Raw genomic sequence first — 19,901 nt, forward strand, 5'->3', positions numbered from 1 at the left:
CATCAATGCAATTTGTTTTAGGAAATAAAATAATGAATTTTAAGGAACCAAATAACGGAATTTAAGGAAAAATCTGATTGACTACTTGACTAATATATCTCCGAACCTTCCTTCTCCACATAAAAATCAATCAATAGTTATGAAGAGAGTCATGACTTACCTTTTCTTCTTCCATCCTTCTGAAAGATCATGGATGTCGCCTAGAGGGGGGGAGGGGGTGAATAGGCGCTTTAAAATAATTACGGTTTCGGCTTGAACAAATGCGGAATAAACCTAACGGTTAATTTGTCAAGCACAAAACCTAAAACAACTAGGCTCACCTATGTGCACCAACAAGTTATGCTAAGCAAACTAAACAACTATGTGATAGCAAGATATATAACAAGGAACACTACGGCTATCACAAAGTAAAGTGCATAAGTAAAGGGGCTCGGGTAAGAGATAACCGAGGCACGCGGAGACGACGATGTATCCCGAAGTTCACACCCTTGCGGATGCTAATCTCCGTTTGGAGCAGTGTGGAGGCACAATGCTCCCCAAGAAGCCACTAGGGCCACCGTAATCTCCTCACGCCCTTGCACAATGCAAGATGCCGTGATTCCACTAAGGGACCCTTGAGGGCGGTCACCGAACCCGTACAAATGGCAACCCTTGGGGGCGGTCACCGAACCCGTACACTTTGGCAACCCTTGGGGGCGGTCACCGGTACCCGTCAAATTGCTCGGGGCGATCTCCACAACCTAATTGGAGACCCCGACGCTTGCCCGGAGCTTTACACCACAATGATTGAGCTCCGAACACCACCAACCGTCTAGGGCGCCGAAGCACCCAAGAGGAACAAGCTCAAGGGCACCAAGCACCCAAGAGTAATAAGCTTCTCAACTTGTAACTTCCACGTATCACCGTGGAGAACTCAAACCGATGCACCAAATGCAATGGCAAGGGCACACGGAGTGCCCAAGTCCTTCTCTCTCAAATCCCACCGAAGCAACTAATGCTAGGGAGGAAAAAGAGAGGAAGAACAAGAAGGAGAACACCAAGAACTCCAAGATCTAGATCCAAGGGGTTCCCCTCACATAGAGGAGAAAGTGATTGGTGGAAATGTGGATCTAGATCTCCTCTCTCTTTTCCCTCAAAAACTAGCAAGAATCCATGGAGGGATTGAGAGTTAGCAAGCTCGAAGAAGTTCAACAATGGGGAAGAACACGAGCTAAAAGGTTAAGGTTCATTGGGGAAGAAGACCCCCTTTTATAGGTGGGCAAAAATCCAACCGTTATGGTCACAGCCCGCACCGAGCGGTACTACCGCTCCAAGGAGCGGTACTACCGCTAGGGCGGTAGTAGCCCTTTGAAACACAACAGCGAGGAGGCAAAAAATCCAGAAGAACCGTCGGAGCAGTAGTACCGCTTGACCTCACGGTACTACCGCGTTGCGGTAGTACTGCTAAGGGTAGCGGTACTACTGCTTGCGAGTGGTACTAAACAATTACATCCGTGCCTACCACCGCTGGACTTGTGACGAGTTTTTGGTCCCGAGCGGAAGTAGCCACGGAAGTAGCCGCGGTAGTACTGCTCCAAGCGGTAGTACCGCTCCCAAGAGCGGTAGTAAAAAATTACATCCGCTTTTGCCCGCGGTAGTACCGCTGTAGCCTTTTCAGAACACCAAAACCGATACAACTTCTGCAAACGGACTCCGAATTCGACGAAACCAAGTTTGTTGGAAAGCTAGAGATAAGGGCTAACACAATCTTGATAGAAATACCAATAAGAAGCAAATGAGAAAAGGCCCAAAAGAAAATGGTGAGAACCCTTCCTCGGATAAGACCGGTAAAACCTCCAACATCGAAAACATCATAGAAGACGCATGCAAACTCCGTTTTCGATGAACTCAAGCTTGTTATCAAGATGACCATAAGCTCTAAGACTCACAAAGAGAACCAAACAAGAACCAAGAAACATGATGCAAGGATGCAATGGTTTGAGCTCTCGACGAACGATACGATCAAGCTACTCACTTGAGAGCCCCCTTGATAGTACGGCTATCGATCCTATAACCCGGTCTCCCAACTACCACCATGAGACCGGTAAAATAGAAAACCTATCAAGGGCAAACCTTTGCCTTGCACATGGTCCACTTGAGCTAGATGATGACGATCTTGACTCCCTCAAGTTGGACCACCTTTCTTGATTGTGTTGGCTCGATGAAGACTAGATTATTACTCCCCCATAGTCCACTATGGGTGAGCCACTCTTCGGCACATCTTCACAAGTCCATTGTCACCACAATGGATGGCAAGCTTCAAGCACTTGATCTCTTCGTGATGCTCCACTAGAACTTGCACACGGCAATCTTGATGACGATCACCACTTGATGTCATCCTCTCCATGGGTTGAGTGATATCTTCCTCTTGACGCAAGCCCATGAACACGTACCTAACCCCACATAGAACTCTCACATAGACCATGGGTTAGTACACAAAGCACAATGGACAATGCTTACCATACCATGGGATCACTTGATCCCTCTCGGTACATCTTCTACGCTTTGTGAGTTGATCAACTTGATTCACTCTTGACTTAGTCTTGATCAACCTAGAATCTTTCCAACTCTCTTCATTTGGATGATGTCTTGAAGGTAAACATGAATGATCACACAATCTTATTCTTCAAGACATGCTTGCAATAAGCTCAACTCTCACATGACCAATCTTTGGATAATTCCTTAATAGCACCTTGGTCAACACAATCTCTCCTTGAAACCAACACATGTACTCCAAGAAAATCCTATGGACATAACCTTCAAATATAACTCAAGGCAACCATTAGTCCATACAGATTGTCGTCAATTACCAAAACCAAACATGGGGGCACCACATGTTCTTTCAATCTCCCACATTTTGGTAATTGATGACAATCACTTTCAAGAGAGTTTATATAAGGAATTATGCATCACCATGCAATGCAACAACCAATGATGCATGAGTAAGAGATGCAAATGCTTAGGAACAAAACCAAAGCAAGAGGAGAGAATTCTCTAAACTTCTCCACAAAACTCTCTGAAACTTCTCCCCCGTTGGCATCGATTGCCAAAATGGGAGAAAAGCTTAGAAGGCCAATATAAATTGTGTTCCTCCATAATTTGTGTATTTCTCAACAAGAGAGTGGAATGCAATACACAAGTTTTACGGTAAATACTAGGAGGAAAACAAACTATATTTAGGCCCAAAGTTTACAAAAGAAAGATATGCCACAAAGACATAAGATAGAGATTAACAAGCAAACAAGCAATCAAAAGATACCAATTGAAGCAAGCAATCAACTGATATCAATTGAGCCAACTAGACCAATGATCCTACGTGCCACATGAATGAAATAAATTATGATATGAGCAAAGGAGTGTTCTAGAGAAACTAGAGAAGCTCCCCATGATTTGTGCACAATTTAGTTTTGTAACTGGATACAACGAGCACAAAATAGGATCGTCACTCCCCCAAGATCAATAGAACCTCACGACAAGTGCAAGTGAGCATATAGGAAACAAAGCCTAGCACTTGCAACAAACAAATGGTTGAGCAACATATAAAAGAGGCAACTTAAGGGTAGGCTCAACCAAAATGATGTATGTGAGTCATGGCAAAGCACTTGAGAAGACTAATGTACGGATGAGCATTAAGCCTCAACATAGTCTTGGAAGAATGAGGCACATGGTGCAAGGCCTATCATTCCCACACACAACTAGCAAATGGGTTCACAAGCTTACTAATAAGCATATAGAGAACCTATGCTTGTGACAACCCGTGGTGAAGATAGAAGAAGAAAGCCTCATCAAGACGAGGGATACCAATTAAGATGGCAAAAGCCTCATAAAGATAAGCATGAGGAAAATAATCTTCACCACACAAGAGTGCATGAACATGCAATGAGATACGACACATACTCAAGGCAAAAGCTTTCACGGAGCCACCAAAGAAATAACAAAAGAGAGACAAGGTGGACGTGAAAGAAAGGATATCATCTAGGGATGTAATTTCTCTCAAGTGTATAAGGTTCTAGGTAGATGAAATCATGATGATATATATCTACAAAGAAGGATGTACACCCGAAATAGTTACAACAAGAAGGAACAAGATATCCAAAAGGACGTCATACATATACCAATAAGATATTTGCTTGGAAGCATAGCACATGGCTAGATATGGTCTTATTGTATATAAATGAATTCCTAACACACAACCATCAAAGACATCACAACTAGCAACAAGAGATCATTGTTGAAATGCTTTGAGAAAGGGAACAAGTATCACAAGAGAGAATGAATAACATGCCATGATACAACCTACACAAGATTGATGTAAGAAATGTGTGCATGAAGTATATGAAGATACTTGTTACCGAGTTAACATTGGAAGGATGAAGTAGATACCAATTGAAGGTACAGAGTAGTTCATTGATCATCCTAGCTTGACTCCAAAAAGCACATGGTGACAACACCTTCCTTGTGAGTATCCGAGCATCCAATGCATCTCCAATTGTTCCTAGAACAACAACACAAACAAAATGGTACCCAAACTCATTGGGACCAAAGAGTTAGAAACACCAACAATACATAGGACAAACTCCACATAATTATGTGCATATAGATATGGAAATGAAATTCATGCACATCTCATCCAATTTGAGACTTGGTGGAGTTTTCCCTATATATTGGGTCAAAGAGAGAAAGCATGCCAAGGAAACTACATGAAGTTAATATGCATGCTCAAGACTTCCAAGAACCGATACCAAAATACAAGGAAATACCAAGTGAAAAGACTACCAAATGGAGAAATCATCACTTGGAAGATATCATTAAAATATACATCAAGGAATGAGATATCCATTGGAACCCACAAAATGATATCAAACTCCCAAAAGAGAGGATGGTTCCAAACAAACCAAGCTCTCTACAAAGTTTCATGATGGCACAAGTACCAAAAAGAAACGGCTTGCCGTCCACCAACACACACTTGATAAGGACCGCAAGATGAGTGTTTTATAGAAAATAGGATAGCTCCCCCAAGACTAGTGCATTATAGAGAATTTGCATTTGATTACAAAATGCACAAGGTGGGATCACCACTTTCACTATATCTAGAAAACACTAGACAAGATCAAGAAATTAACAAGATCCACAAGTGGTATGGAAGACAAAGGGAGTTGATACATTCCTAGGCAAGAGAAAAAGCAAATAAAAGCAAAGGTCAATGTAAAGATGATCAATAATTTCTACCACACATAAGTGAGTACCAATTGTCAAAAGACAAGAAGTATTTGGAAATAATTCCCAGTGGTAGATAGCAAGGATATCCGACATCATCTTCACACCATTCAAAAAGCAAATTGCAACTTGTAGAGCTAACATGCCACCTAGGAACAAGATAATTTACAATATCAATTCTAGGTGACAATATCTCCAATGTACACATTTTCTAGGCTAGTAATATACACATAGCATATTACTCCCCCATAATGTGATACCAATTAAAGATAAACAAGAGGCAAAATAACGATCCAACAAGAGATAATTAATGGACAATTTAGAATTTGAATTTCTCATGAGAAGACATACCACATAGCGACTAGATAATCTTGAAATATCAATACTAGATGATATTACTCATGTACACACATATATAGGATTGTGAGGTGCACAAAGCACATCACTCCCCCATAATGGGATATTCCATTAATCTCTCACAAGAGCCAACTAAGAAATAAACAAGATGCAAAAAGGCTCAACGCATGGCACACACATACATGATGTGCAAACCAACACACACATACTTGATTGCTCAAGATAATCAAGTTGGAAGCACAACATATACAAACACATGCAAGGAACAAAACCAAACATGCAAAGGGGTAAGTAGCTATCAATGTAAACACTTTAAGCACAAGTTACCGCAAGGAGGAACATTGGATATAAGATAGAAACTTGATAATCCGAATGACTTGGCTTGAGACAATTAGAATGATGAAGTCCCCTTAATTCTTCATAAAGTAGCCAAGTCTCCAATGCCCTCCAACAACACCTATTGATCAAGTTTGAGCTAGTTGGTCCCCAACCAAGTTGGGTCCTAAGAGGTTAGTCACAATAGGCTTGGCTACCCAAATGGTTCTTTGCTTCAAACCACTTTGAGTACCAACAAACTTGGAAACCACATTGCCAACCTTATCCTTCCCAAGAGAATAGACATCATCAATAATAATTGGGTTGGATAAGTTACCACTAGTGCATGAAGAAGCGAGGTGACCTTTCTCACGACATAGGTAGCAACGTCTACTCTTCACTTTCTTCTCACTTGATTTCTCAACTTGAGAAGCATTAGCTTGAGTCTTCTTGGGAAGAGGCCTTTCTTCAACTTGAGTTTGAGCATGAGAATGCACTTGTAGCCGCTTCCCTTGTTGCTTGTCACTAATGGCCTTCTTCTTCAATGGGCAAGATCTAACATGGTGCCCTTCAATTTTGCACTTGAAGCAAATAATCTTGGCCGAACTCTTGACTTGTTTTTGGCCCTTCTTGTTGTTGCTCTTGGAATTCTTCTTCTTATTGGAGTTTAATCCAAGTCCACCTTTGTCATTGGGGGATTTGTGTACACTCAAGATATTGTTGAGTGTGGCATTCCCTTCATGACACTTTTCCAAATCTTTCTTCAAAGAAGTGACTTGGGCCTTGAGCTCTTTGATTTCCTCTACATGGTTAGTCTCAACACAAGCACTAGAGGAAGTATAAGCTTCATCTTTAGAGCAACAAGGCAAGGAAAGCAATTCATCACAAGATTTACCAATGTTATGCATGGATGAATCGCGAGGACTAGCACAAGGCAATATAGCATTTTGAATAAAAGTAGTGCAAGTATCCACATGAGGCTCACTAGATGTTACCTTAGCAATCATGGCCTCATGAGCTAACTTTAGCACATTATGGGATACTAGAAGATCATCATAAGAGCTTGTGAGCTTTACATGATTTTCTTCCAACATCCCATAATTGCTAGATAGCAACTCAAGTTGAGCCCTTAGCTCAACATTCTCCTTCAATATGGATGCTTCACAAGAGATAGAGTTAGTAGCACAAGCATCATCATTAGCAACAAGAGGAGAAGACAACTTCGCAAGCTCTTTTGAATATGAAGCTTTAAGTTGAGCATGAGACTCGGTGAGTTTGATGAGCTCACTCTTAATGACCCTTGAGCCATTTTCGAGGCGCTCAAAGTCCTCAAGGAGTTTAGCATGCGCAACTTCAAGCCCCTCATTTTTAATTTCAAAATCATTGGCCACCTCAAGTGCTCTATCACGAGATTCCCTCACTCTAGATAATTCTAGAGCAAAAGTCTCCTCAAGAGATTCCTTGGTGGTTTGTTCAAGTTCAAGAGCTTGAGAGAGGTCCGCAATCTCATTAGCGTAATCACGCTCATGAGCTTCCATTTTCTCAATGGTGACCTCATGCTCCTCGAGATGAGATTCCAACTCCTCAATATACTTCTTGCCCTCAATGGCAATGGACATAATTTCCATGAAGTTGGAACGAGCAATTTTATTTTTATGAAGAGCTTTAAAAACCATTTCCCCTTTCATTTTTAAGGAGGCAACATTATCATTCTCTTCATCATAATCAACATCATCATCATTCTTGCCATCATCAATATCATCACAAGATATATTGGGATTCAAAGTGGGAGATACCTTTGAAGCCTTAGCCATAAGGCAAAAAGCAATCGATGATGATGTAGGATCCCTTGAAGCACCGTTCAAGACCACATCTTGTTCCATGGAGTGTTGGGTTTCCTCTACATTGTTACAACAACTCGAGGAAATAGATACATTTTTATCATGGAAACAAGACATAGCAAGCATATCATCATGAGATTTGAGCAAGCAATTTCTACATGATATGCAAGGACTACCAACACGAGCATGTGAACATGTAAGGTGCTCAAAGTGTTAAAGTCCAAAGAAGGACCATTGCAATAAGATAGTGATGAAGAATCACCAAGAACAAGCACACTATCATCATTGCAATGACCACCACTCCTCACCCTAGCATTACGTTGTGGCAATCCACATGTAGGTGAAGTAGAAGAAGTTGAGAAGGCAACACGGCCGGAGGTGGAGGGAGAACAATCATCCCCACAAATCTTGGACACACTATATTTATCTTGAAGCTTTGTCCACAACTCATGAGCATCCCGGAACGGCATGAGTTGAAATATAACTACATTGCTCAAAGCATCGAAAAGCACATTAGAAGCTTGAGCATTGAGATAAGAGTTTTTCTCATCCTCTAAAGATAATCTTTGGGGATCCTTTGGAGGAGAAAAACCCATATCTACAATTCGCTCTAAATTTGGGTCCATGACCCTAAAGAGATTAAGCATGTGAATTACCCAAACATCAAAATTTGTGCCATCAAAACTAAGAGTGTCAGAGAATCCTAATCCCCTAGTCGACATCTTTACTCTCTAGGCGGTAAAGCCTAACAAAGAGAGACGAGGCTCTGATACCAATTGAAAGATCGTGGATGTCGCCTAGAGGGGGGGGTGAATAGGCGCTTTAAAATAATTACGGTTTAGGCTTGAACAAATGCGGAATAAACCTAACGGTTAATTTGTCAAGCACAAAACCTAAAACAACTAGGCTCACCTATGTGCACCAACAAGTTATGCTAAGCAAGATAAACAACTATGTGATAGCAAGATATATAACAAGGAACACTATGGCTATCACAAAGTAAAGTGCATAAGTAAAGGGGCTCGGGTAAGAGATAACCGAGGCACGCGGAGACGACGATGTATCCCGAAGTTCACACCCTTGCGGATGCTAATCTCCGTTTGGAGCGGTGTGGAGGCACAATGCTCCCCAAGAAGCCACTAGGGCCACCGTAATCTCCTCACGCCCTCGCACAATGCAAGATGCCGTGATTCCACTAAGGGACCCTTGAGGGCGGTCACCGAACCCGTACAAATGGCAACCCTTGGGGGCGGTCACCGAACCCGTACACTTTGGCAACCCTTGGGGGCGGTCAGCGGTACCCGTCAAATTGCCCGGGGCGATCTCCACAACCTAATTGGAGACCCCGACGCTTGCCCGGAGCTTTACACCACAATGATTGAGCTCCGAACACCACCAACCGTCTAGGGCGCCGAAGCACCCAAGAGGAACAAGCTCAAGGGCACCAAGCACCCAAGAGTAATAAGCTTCTCAACTTGTAACTTCCACGTATCACCGTGGAGAACTCAAACCGATGCACCAAATGCAATGGCAAGGGCACACGGAGTGCCCAAGTCCTTCTCTCTCAAATCCCACCGAAGCAACTAATGCTAGGGAGGAAAAAGAGAGGAAGAACAAGAAGGAGAACACCAAGAACTCCAAGATCTAGATCCAAGGGGTTCCCCTCACATAGAGGAGAAAGTGATTGGTGGAAATGTGGATCTATATCTCCTCTCTCTTTTCCCTCAAAAACTAGCAAGAATCCATGGAGGGATTAAGATTTAGCAAGCTCGAAGAAGTTCAACAATGGGGGAAGAACACGAGCTAAAAGGTTAAGGTTCATTGGGGAAGAAGACCCCCTTTTATAGGTGGGGAAAAATCCAACCGTTATGGTCACAGCCCGCACCGAGCGGTACTACCGCTCCAAGGAGCGGTACTACCGCTAGGGCGGTAGTAGCCCTTTGAAACACAACAGTGAGGAGGCAAAAAAGCCAGAAGAACCGTCGGAGCGGTAGTACCGCTTGACCTCACGGTACTACCGCGTTGCGGTACTACTGCTAAGGGTAGCGGTACTACTGCTTGCGAGTGGTACTAAAAAATTACATCCGTGCCTACCACCGCTGGACTTGTGACGAGTTTTTGGTCCCGAGCGGAAGTAGCCACGGAAGTAGCCGTGGTAGTACTGCTCCAAGCGGTAGTACCGCTCCCAAGAGCGGTAGTAAAAAATTACATCCGCTTTTGCCCGCGGTAGTACCGCTGCAGCCTTTTCAGAACACCAAAACCGATACAACTTCTGCAAACGGACTCCGAATTCGACGAAACCAAGTTTGTTGGAAAGCTAGAGATAAGGGCTAACACAATCTTGATAGAAATACCAATAAGAAGCAAATTAGAAAAGGCCCAAAAGAAAATGGTGAGAACCCTTCCTCTGATAAGACCGGTAAAACCTCCAACATCGAAAACATCATAGAAGACGCATGCAAACTCTGTTTTCGATGAACTCAAGCTTGTCATCAAGATGACCATAAGCTCTAAGACTCACAAAGAGAACCAAACAAGAACCAACAAACATGATGCAAGGATGCAATGGTTTGAGCTCTCGACGAACGATACGATCAAGCTACTCACTTGAGAGCCCCCCTTGATAGTACGGCTATCGATCCTATAACCCGGTCTCCCAACTACCACCATGAGACCGGTAAAATAGAAAACCTATCAAGGGCAAACCTTTGCCTTGCACATGGTCCACTTGAGCTAGATGATGACGATCTTGACTCCCTCAAGTTGGACCACCTTTCTTGATTGCGTTGGCTCGACGAAGACTAGATGATTACTCCCCCATAGTCCACTATGGGTGAGCCACTCTTCGGCACATCTTGACAAGTCCATTGTCATCACAATGGACGGCAAGCTTCAAGCACTTGATCTCTTCGTGATGCTCCACTTGAACTTGCACACGGCAATCTTGATGACGATCACCACTTGATGTCATCCTCTCCATGGGTTTGGTGATATCTTCCTCTTGACGCAAGCCCATGAACACATACCTAACCCCACATAGAACTCTCACATAGACCATGGGTTAGTACACAAAGCACAATGGACAATGCTTACCATACCATGGGATCACTTGATCCCTCTCGGTACATCTTCTACGCTTTGTGAGTTGATCAGCTTGATTCACTCTTGACTTAGTCTTGATCAACCTAGAATCTTTCCAACTCTCTTCATTTGGATGATGTCTTGAAGGTAAACATGAATGATCACACAATCTTCTTCTTCAAGACATGCTTGCAATAAGCTCAACTCACACATGACCAATCTTTGGATAATTCCTTAATAGCACCTTGGTCAACACAAACTCTCCTTGAAACCAACACATGTACTCCAAGAAAAGCCTATGGACAAAACCTTCAAATATAACTCAAGGCAACCATTAGTCCATAGAGATTGTCGTCAATTACCAAAACCAAACATGGGGGCACCACATGTTCTTTCACCGTCCAATCTCTGAATCTTTATTGTCTTCTCTTCTACTTCCCGCCTTCCCCCCCACGCCGCCTCCCCGCACCGCGCCGCCTCGAGCCTTCCCGCACACGCCTTCCCACACCGCCTCTCCTGCCCGTGGCAATGCACTGACGTCTCCGCTGCCGTTTCCATCTTGGAGTTCGTCCAACCCCGGCATTCTCCCATGTTTAGGACTCCACCCCTATCTGATGGCGTGATGGGCTTCCTTGTGGTGCGCCGGCTCCCGCCTGCGAAGGTGCAGGCCACCGGGACAAGGAGGTGGCCATGGCCAAGTCCACAGTGCGAATGTCCTCCTTGTGTTGGAGTGCACGTCCGGCGAGGTCGGCGGTGAGGACTATGGTCGCTGCCAGATCGATGTTGGTCGGCCGTCTTGCCTATGTGTCTATGACGCCTTATTCCCGGCGATGACGACGGCGTAAGCTGCAAGAGCCATCTTAGGGGCGTTTGTTAGTGCGCCGCTCAAGCTGTGTTCTTCTTCACCGATAACCACATCCCGGATGATGTAGCATGGAAAGAACTGTGAGGCCCCTTTCTTGCTATTTTTATCGTTGCTTGATCTGATTGCATAATCCCAGGAAATAATTTCTTGATCTGATTGTGTGCAGATTTACTATTTTTATTATGAGTCCCATCTCTGCTATCATGTCTCTTCTGTAACAATCAAACGGCATGCCAATCCTTTCAGATTATGGAGTAGAAAATCTAGACTCATGAAATAGCTATGCCGCAAGACTAGATTATGCGGTACAAAACCTATACTCATGAAATCGCTCCACCTATGCTACAAGAATAGATAATTTCAGGAGCTATGATGCGGTGACGAAAGATATAATACAAAGATGGACATACCCTACGTGCCTGATGCGTTATCCTTTGGTAGACTATAAACCAGTTGCAATTTTCTATCCAGCAACATTTCAGATATTGATTATATTCTTATTTGCAGCTTTTCAGATTAAAGTTGGAAAGAATGTTGTTGTCCCTGCCTATTCAAAAGTGTCACTACCTGAGAAACCTTCAAATGAAGATAGTGATGAGGAATTTGAGTATGCTGACACCAATTATGTACTTACAGATAGTCCATGTAAGTATGCATGCCCTAAAATTTCTATTATTGTTCATACATGTCTTTTCAATTTATTCTTATGATGATTTGAACATGTATCACTCATGTTTTACTTAGCAAACTCGCTTTCTGTATTGCAGCCTTTTCCAGCACGAAGAGTAATGCCGACTACCCAATCATCATATCTGAACATCATGACTTAGGGGCATCTGAGGTATTCCTCTATTCTTAGTTTGGTGCAGTGAATTCTGCAATGCGTGCTTGGCGTTACTTTTGTTGTCATGGTTACATACATGCACCCTCCTGATACATTTGTCATGTCTTGATCTTATAATCATCTGTGGTTACTGTCTATGATATTGCTTAGGCAGGTACCTCTGGTGTCCTTGGTTACATATGGGCAAGTGGTGATACTGGGATTCAGGAGGACTGGAGGCAATCAGTTTCTCCGATTCCTAAAGAAAAACTTCAAGAGTTGCATCATCCTGTTTCTTTTGACGATGAAGAAGGATCAGAAGTAGACTTGAACAACCATCCATCTGAAGCAGACCGTGACCATGATTCTGAGATCAGCGTGGTTGAGGATGATGATTATACTAAGTTTGAGAAACAGGTTAGTAACATATAATTGGGATGCTCATACTCCTTTAGTTTTCACATTGCTGATTGGTTTACCCTACTTAGATCAAAGAGATATTCCAAGAGGCACTTGATGGGGTTCATCCAGATAATTTTATACAAATCAATGCGTTCAGGCGTAAATTTCTGCATATTTTGAGTTGAGGCAAAAAGGAAGTTATAGGATATGTTTGTAGCTTTCCAACAGTATCGTATTTGAGTTTGGTCAGTGGCGCAAGAGTTGCACCCGAAATAAGTTTATGTCTGAATTTATTTCATAGTGATTGTTATTTGTTTTGCAGATATAAGCCATGAGGATGTCATAATTAAATTACAGCTACAACATGAAATTTGTAGTTGTAGATAACTATATTGGTATCTTTCGTTGTGTTTGGTCAAGCAGAATTAAAGAGATGGAGACATCATTGAGGAAACAATAAGTAAACAGATTAAGGTAGAAGAAATTCTTTATAGTATTAATTGTTAAAAAATAAATTTATTGATGACTATGATTACTATAGTGATTCCAACATTGTGCTCGCCTTGCTAAACACTGTGAAGCAAAGGAAAGCCACAAGACTAGATGTTCCCCTCAACCTGAAGATGTGAAGTACACTGCCGCTCCCGGTATATGTGTTACTTCCGCTGGATGATGCTCCATTGCCGTTGTTGCCTGATCCCTCCCAACTGCCGTTCTCTTGTTGCTCGATGAAGTTGGTCATGCTGCTAGCTTTGCATGCTATGGAGTCTCTATCTCATCTTTGATAAATTCAGTTTTGGTCTATACACGTGTTTGTATCGGCCAGGTCCAAGATCTGGCTGATGATATTGTTTTGACTAATAATGATCTAATTATGCATACCTTTTTGGGCATATATGTATGTCAGTATACATTATTAAGTACTGGGCAAAAGAGGGGGGATTTATTATATCTCGGTGTGGACCATCGTCTTTTAACTGAATCTATATGTTTGTTCAATCGAATTTAGATTTTTTATATCTCCAAGATGCACCTCTAGTCCTGGTTGATTAACCGCGACCTCGGCCACTCAGATCCACGGCCATCACGTGATACCATGAGGCTCTCTAAGATAATATTTTTGAAACTGAATATTATTATACCATACTGCAATGGACCAAATGGATAAAGAATCATAAGATCTTGAAAAGAAACACCCACATCAGTATATTTTACCATGGCACAATTGCAGATCATCTGCTACTTCTTTTTACACAGGAATAATTCAGAATATACCATACTGCAAATTACAAAAAAAATATTGGAGACCCTATAAAAGGTTACCTGATGTTCATCAGTCCTGCTAGAGCTTCGACTTAGCCTAATAGGGGTAACGCCATTGAAATGATCATCAAAAAGAAAAAGTGCAAGCTTCTTGTTCACTGTAGTTTTGTGCAAGACTGCTGAACTAATGAACTTAATAAACTAGAGAATACCTCGCACGTTGCTACGTGAATCGATTGCAATATATTTTAGTGATTTGATTGTACGAAGCTTTCATCATTGAATTACTAATATATGAACTAAAGCTGAAAATAAATATTATATATTGTATGTGATTATTGTGTAGTCAAAAAATATTTTGAATATAGGTGGTACAACGTAATAGAAAAAAATTATGCATGTTGAGTGGACTTTTGATGAGGTGGCATGTGTGGTGAGATGAAAGGTGTGCATGAGGTCAACTAATAATGATTTTTTTCTCTCATGCATCTAGTGGTGGGCCTTTGATGATGTGGCATGTGTGCATGTTGAGATAAATAGTATAGTGGGGATCAACTTCTAATGTATATAGGATTATTTCTTAGGCTAGAACCCACTTATGAAGGATACAATAGGTTTCGGTAGAGGAACTGACCGCTCAGAAGAATGACCCGAAGTGTAAGAAGAAGGAAAAAGCGTGGAAGCGTATGCCTTCCTGGCAGGGACGCATTCGTGTTAAATGCACAGAGGATCAAGTACATCATGCGGAGGTTGTTGCCAGACTTTGCCCCTACTCCAAGCTATACAAGAGAAGGCTAATCCTATGCTAACATCCTGCGCTATCTTTTTACAGCTCACGCATACAATATACGTGACAGCATGTCACGTTTACACAACTACTAGCCTACCTTTTAACATCCTCCCTTAATCTTAACGTATCAAGGTTTAGATTATTTTTGAAGGCTTGTAGTTGTCTGACTTGAAGGGGCTAGGTGAATCCATCTGCAACTTGGTCTCCTGTTGGAATAAATCGAATGTCCAACAATTTTTGTGCAACTCTTTCTCGGACGAAATGATAGTCAATCTCTATGTGTTTTGTTTTTGCGTGAAACATGGGATTTGCAGAAAGGCATATTGCCACAAGATTGTCACACCATAAACATGACATGTGTGATCTTCCAATACCCAACTCATCGAGTAGAGTTTCTATCCACATTACCTCAGCAGTTGCATTTGCCAGAGATTTATACTCTGCTTCAGTGTTAGAGCGTGAGACTGTGACCTGTTTCTTTGCGTTCCAGGATACAAGATTTGATCCAAAGAAGATTGCAAAACCTCCAATTGCTCTCCTGTCATCTGGACATCCAGCCCAATCTGCATCAGAAAATGTACTTACTGCTGTTGAAGGAGACTTACATATCTTGAGACCTATTTCAGCACTCCCTTGGATATATCTTATTATTCTCTTTACAGCTGTCCAATGCAGAGAAGTAGGAGCATGCAAAAATTGACAGACCTTATAATTAGCGAAAGATATGTCAGGTCTTGTCAATGTTAGATACTGTAATGCGGCAACTGTACTCCTGTATTTAGTCCCTTCTTCTCGACTTAACAGTTAGGCCAACTCCAATGGGCGACCCCAAACAGACGTCTATTCCTTTGTCCGTTTGGTTCGGGCAAAGGGGCGCGGTCTAGCCTCTTTTGCGGACGCATAGGCAGTGCGTCCAATGCGGCTGACGCATTTGGTCCGCCCGGTCGGAAGGCCAAATGTAGAAATTTTTTGTTCTTAATATTGTATATAGTTTCACAACAGAATAAAAAACACCTATTTTTACTCCTAATGTCTCAGTTGGTAGGGTAGTCGGTTATTTTTCGTCTCCCACTTTCGTCCGATTTTTCCCGTCTAGTTTTTTTCCATCTCACCTCTCACCACCCCTTTTCTACCAGTTTATTTTCCTCTGCACTCTTTCCTTGTAAACCAACACTTTCCTAAGGTAGAAAAGATCACAAGTCTAACTTTTCTAACTTACCTAAATCAACCGATTCCTCCCATCAATGCAATTTATTTTAGGAAATAAAATAACGAATTTTAAGGAACCAAATAACGGAATTTAAGGAAAAATCCGATTGACTACTTGACTGATATATATCCGAACCTTCCTTCTCCAAAAAAAATCAATCAATAGTTATGAAGAGAGTGATGACTTAGCTTTTCTTCTTCCATCCTTCCCGTCCAATCTCTGAATCTTTATTGTCTTCTCTTCTACTTCCCGCCTTCCCCCACGCCGCCTCCCCGCACCGCGCCGCCTCTAGCCGTCCCCCACGCGCCTTCCCACACCGCCTCTCCTGCCCGTGGCAATGCACTGACGTCTCCGCTGCCGTTTCCATCCTGGAGTTCGTCCAACCTCGGCATTCTCCCCTGTTTAGGACTCCACCCCTATCTGATGGCGTGATGGGCTTCCTTGTGGTGCGCCGGCTCCCGCATGCGAAGGTGCAGGCCACCGGGACAAGAAGGTGGCCATGGCCAACTCCACAGTGCGAATGTCCTCCTTGTGTTGGAGTGCACGTCCGGCGAGGTCGGCGGTGAGGACTTTGGTCGCTGCCAGATCGATGTTGGTCGGCCGTCCTGCCTACGTGTCTATGACGCCTTATTCCCGGCGATGACGACGGCGTAGGCTGCGAGAGCCATCTTAGGGGCGTTCGCGAGTGCGCCGCTCAAGCTGCGTTCTTCTTCACCGATAACCACACCCCGGATGATGTAGCATGGAAAGAACTGTGAGGCCCCTTTCTTGCTATTTTTCTCGTTGCTTGATCTGATTGCATAATCCCAGGAAATAATTTCTTGGTCTGATTGTGTGCAGATTTACTTTTTATTATTATGAGTGCCATCTCTGCTATCATGTCTCTTCTGTAACAATCAAACGGCATGCCAATCCTTTCAGATTATGGAGTAGAAAATCTAGACTCATGAAATACGCTCCAGCTATGCCGCAAGACTAGATTATGCGGTACAAAACCTACTCATGAAATACGCTCCAGCTATGCTACAAGAATAGATAATTTCAGGAGCTATGATGCGGTGACCAAAGATATAATACAAAGATGGACATACCCTACGTGCCTGATGCGTTATCCTTTGGTAACTTTGTAATGAAACTTCACACGCATGGAATTTAAGGCATAAGGTATGCGTAGTTGCATACTATAAGGAGCCGCAATAAAGATTTATTTCTGTACCTCGTTTGATATCGTTCCTTGATTCATTATTCAAAATCTAGATGAATTTATCAAATCAATATGTTTAATTTGGAGTGAAGAATATTAATTCATAGTATTATTAAAATGCTTTGTTTAAGGTACATGGACTGTTTAATCTGTGATTTTTGGGCATGAATTTTTGCCTGTCATTTAGGTCTATAGGTATGTAATATTTGATTCTTGTAAATAATATAACAACACTTTTTCATATATATATATATATATATATATATATATATATATATATATATATATATATAGGATAATGTCATAATTGAAGATGTGTGCAAAGTGACTAACTCCTTAGTCCATGATGATGTTTATCTAAGGACAGGGGCAATTGTTGAGCCTGGCTGCATATTGTCATTTAAGGTATGTTGCTATATATTACATTTCTATGCTATTCACTTTTTCTATAGGAGCAGACTATAAACCAGTTGCAATTTTCTATCCAGCAACATTTCAGATATTGATTACATTCATATTTGCATCTTTTCAGATTAAAGTTGGAAAGAATGTTGTTGTCCCTGCCTATTCAAAAGTGTCACTACCTGAGAAGCCTTCAAATGAAGATAGTGATGAGGAATTTGAGTATGCTGACACCAATTATGTAGTTACAGATAGTCCATGTAACTATGCATGCCCTAAAATTTCTATTATTGTTCATACATGTCTTTTCAATTTATTCTTATGATGATTTGAACATGTATCACTCATGTTTTACTTAGCAAACTCGCTTTCTGTATTGCAGCCTTTTCCAGCACGAAGAGTAATGCCGACTACCCAATCATCATATCTGAACATCATGACTTAGGGGCATCTGAGGTATTCCTCTATTCTTAGTTTGGTGCAGTGAATTCTGCAATGCGTGCTTGGCGTTACTTTTGTTGTCATGGTTACATACATGCACCCTCCTGATACATTTGTCATGTCTTGATCTTATAATCATCTACGGTTACTGTCTATGATATTGCTTAGGCAGGTACCTCTGGTGTCCTTGGTTACATATGGGCAAGTGGTGATACTGGGATTCAGGAGGACTGGAGGCAATCAGTTTCTCCGATTCCTAAAGAAAAAATTCAAGAGTTGCATCATCCTGTTTCTTTTGACGATGAAGAAGGATCAGAAGAAGACTTGAACAACCGTCCATCTGAAGCAGACCGTGACAATGATTCTGAGATCAGCGTGGTTGAGGATGATGATTATACTAAGAGCAACTCTAGCAGACCCTGCAAAACGCCCCGGCCCGCAAAATAACCGCCAAATTGCGGGTCGGGGCCGAAAAATCTGCACGAGCAGACCCCGCGAAACGCCCCGGCCCGCAAAAAATTTTGCGGGGCGCGGCAAATCTTCTCCCCCAACCTCTATCTTCACGGGCTAGGAGGCCGACCCGAGCTCAACCCCCATCCGGCGCGAGATTTGGCGGGAAGGACATTTCCGCGCCCCCTTTCCCGCTTCCCGCACCCTCCGTCACCATTGCCCCCCCCGAAAGCTCCGGCTGCTCCTCCCCGGCCGTCCCTCGCCGGCATGGATGACCCCATGCTGCCCACCGTCACTGTCGAGGTCGCGCATGCCCCTTCCCCTCGGGCGGATCTCGTCGCCGGCCATGTAGGCCCCGCCGGCGTCGCCCAAGCACAGGCCACGCCTGCCCGCAAGCGGCAGGGCAACGTTCTTGTGCAAGGCGGGAATCCGGCTGCCCCCGCCGCGATGGCCCGCGCTCCGGGCGGCAATGCCGCTGTGTGATCCCGGCCGGCGGCGGAGAAGGCCGGCAAGGCCGCGGGCGCAAAGCGGAGGAAGGTTCCGACTTCAAGGAACAAATCTTCTTCAACCTCTCACTCCACACCCCCCCCTGCAAGGAGGTGCTCCAGCGATGCCGTTCAACGGTGCCGCTCCCCCCGCGAGCGAGGTGTTCGACGAAATGGCCGGAAGGTATATCTCTTTGGACTTTGGTGATTCTCTTTCATTTTCGCCATTGTTTTTCAATAGCTCGTGACTTGTTATCGTTCGGTATAGCGGTGGTTCGAACAATGCAACAACCGAGTTCGTGAACTTGTTGGACACGAACGCGGTTGACATTGATCAAGCCCCCTTCGAACCTTTCGACTACAATGAAACAGAGTGCGGCGTGGACGACCATGATTGTGCGGACGACTTGGCTGAGATCGAAGCGGAAGCGTTTGAGAATTCACAAGAAAAATCTGGGAAAAGCCAAAGATCGAAGAACTACACCATCTTGGAAGATCAAGCTTTGATCAAAGCATGGAGTGCGGTGTCTCTTGATGCATGCACGGGTACTAATCAAACCGCCAAGAGATATTGGCAAAGGATCGAAGATCAATACTTCCGCATTATGAAAAACTACCCCAACAAGACTCCACGCACATTTCGGTCGCTTCAAGGTCGTTGGGAGAACATCAAGCCTATGTGCAGCCGTTGGGCAGCTTGCTTGGAGCAGGTACGC

General features: G+C 43.1%; 1 pseudogene; it reads left to right on the forward strand.

Moving 5' to 3' along the window:
* Window positions 1–18,697, forward strand: part of LOC120964464 (uncharacterized) — a 30,846-nt pseudogene extending 12,149 nt beyond the window's left edge.
* The last annotated feature ends 1,204 nt before the right edge of the window (window positions 18,698–19,901 follow it).

Source organism: Aegilops tauschii, chromosome 5, assembly GCF_002575655.3.
Source record: "Aegilops tauschii subsp. strangulata cultivar AL8/78 chromosome 5, Aet v6.0, whole genome shotgun sequence".
NCBI lineage: Eukaryota > Viridiplantae > Streptophyta > Magnoliopsida > Poales > Poaceae > Aegilops > Aegilops tauschii.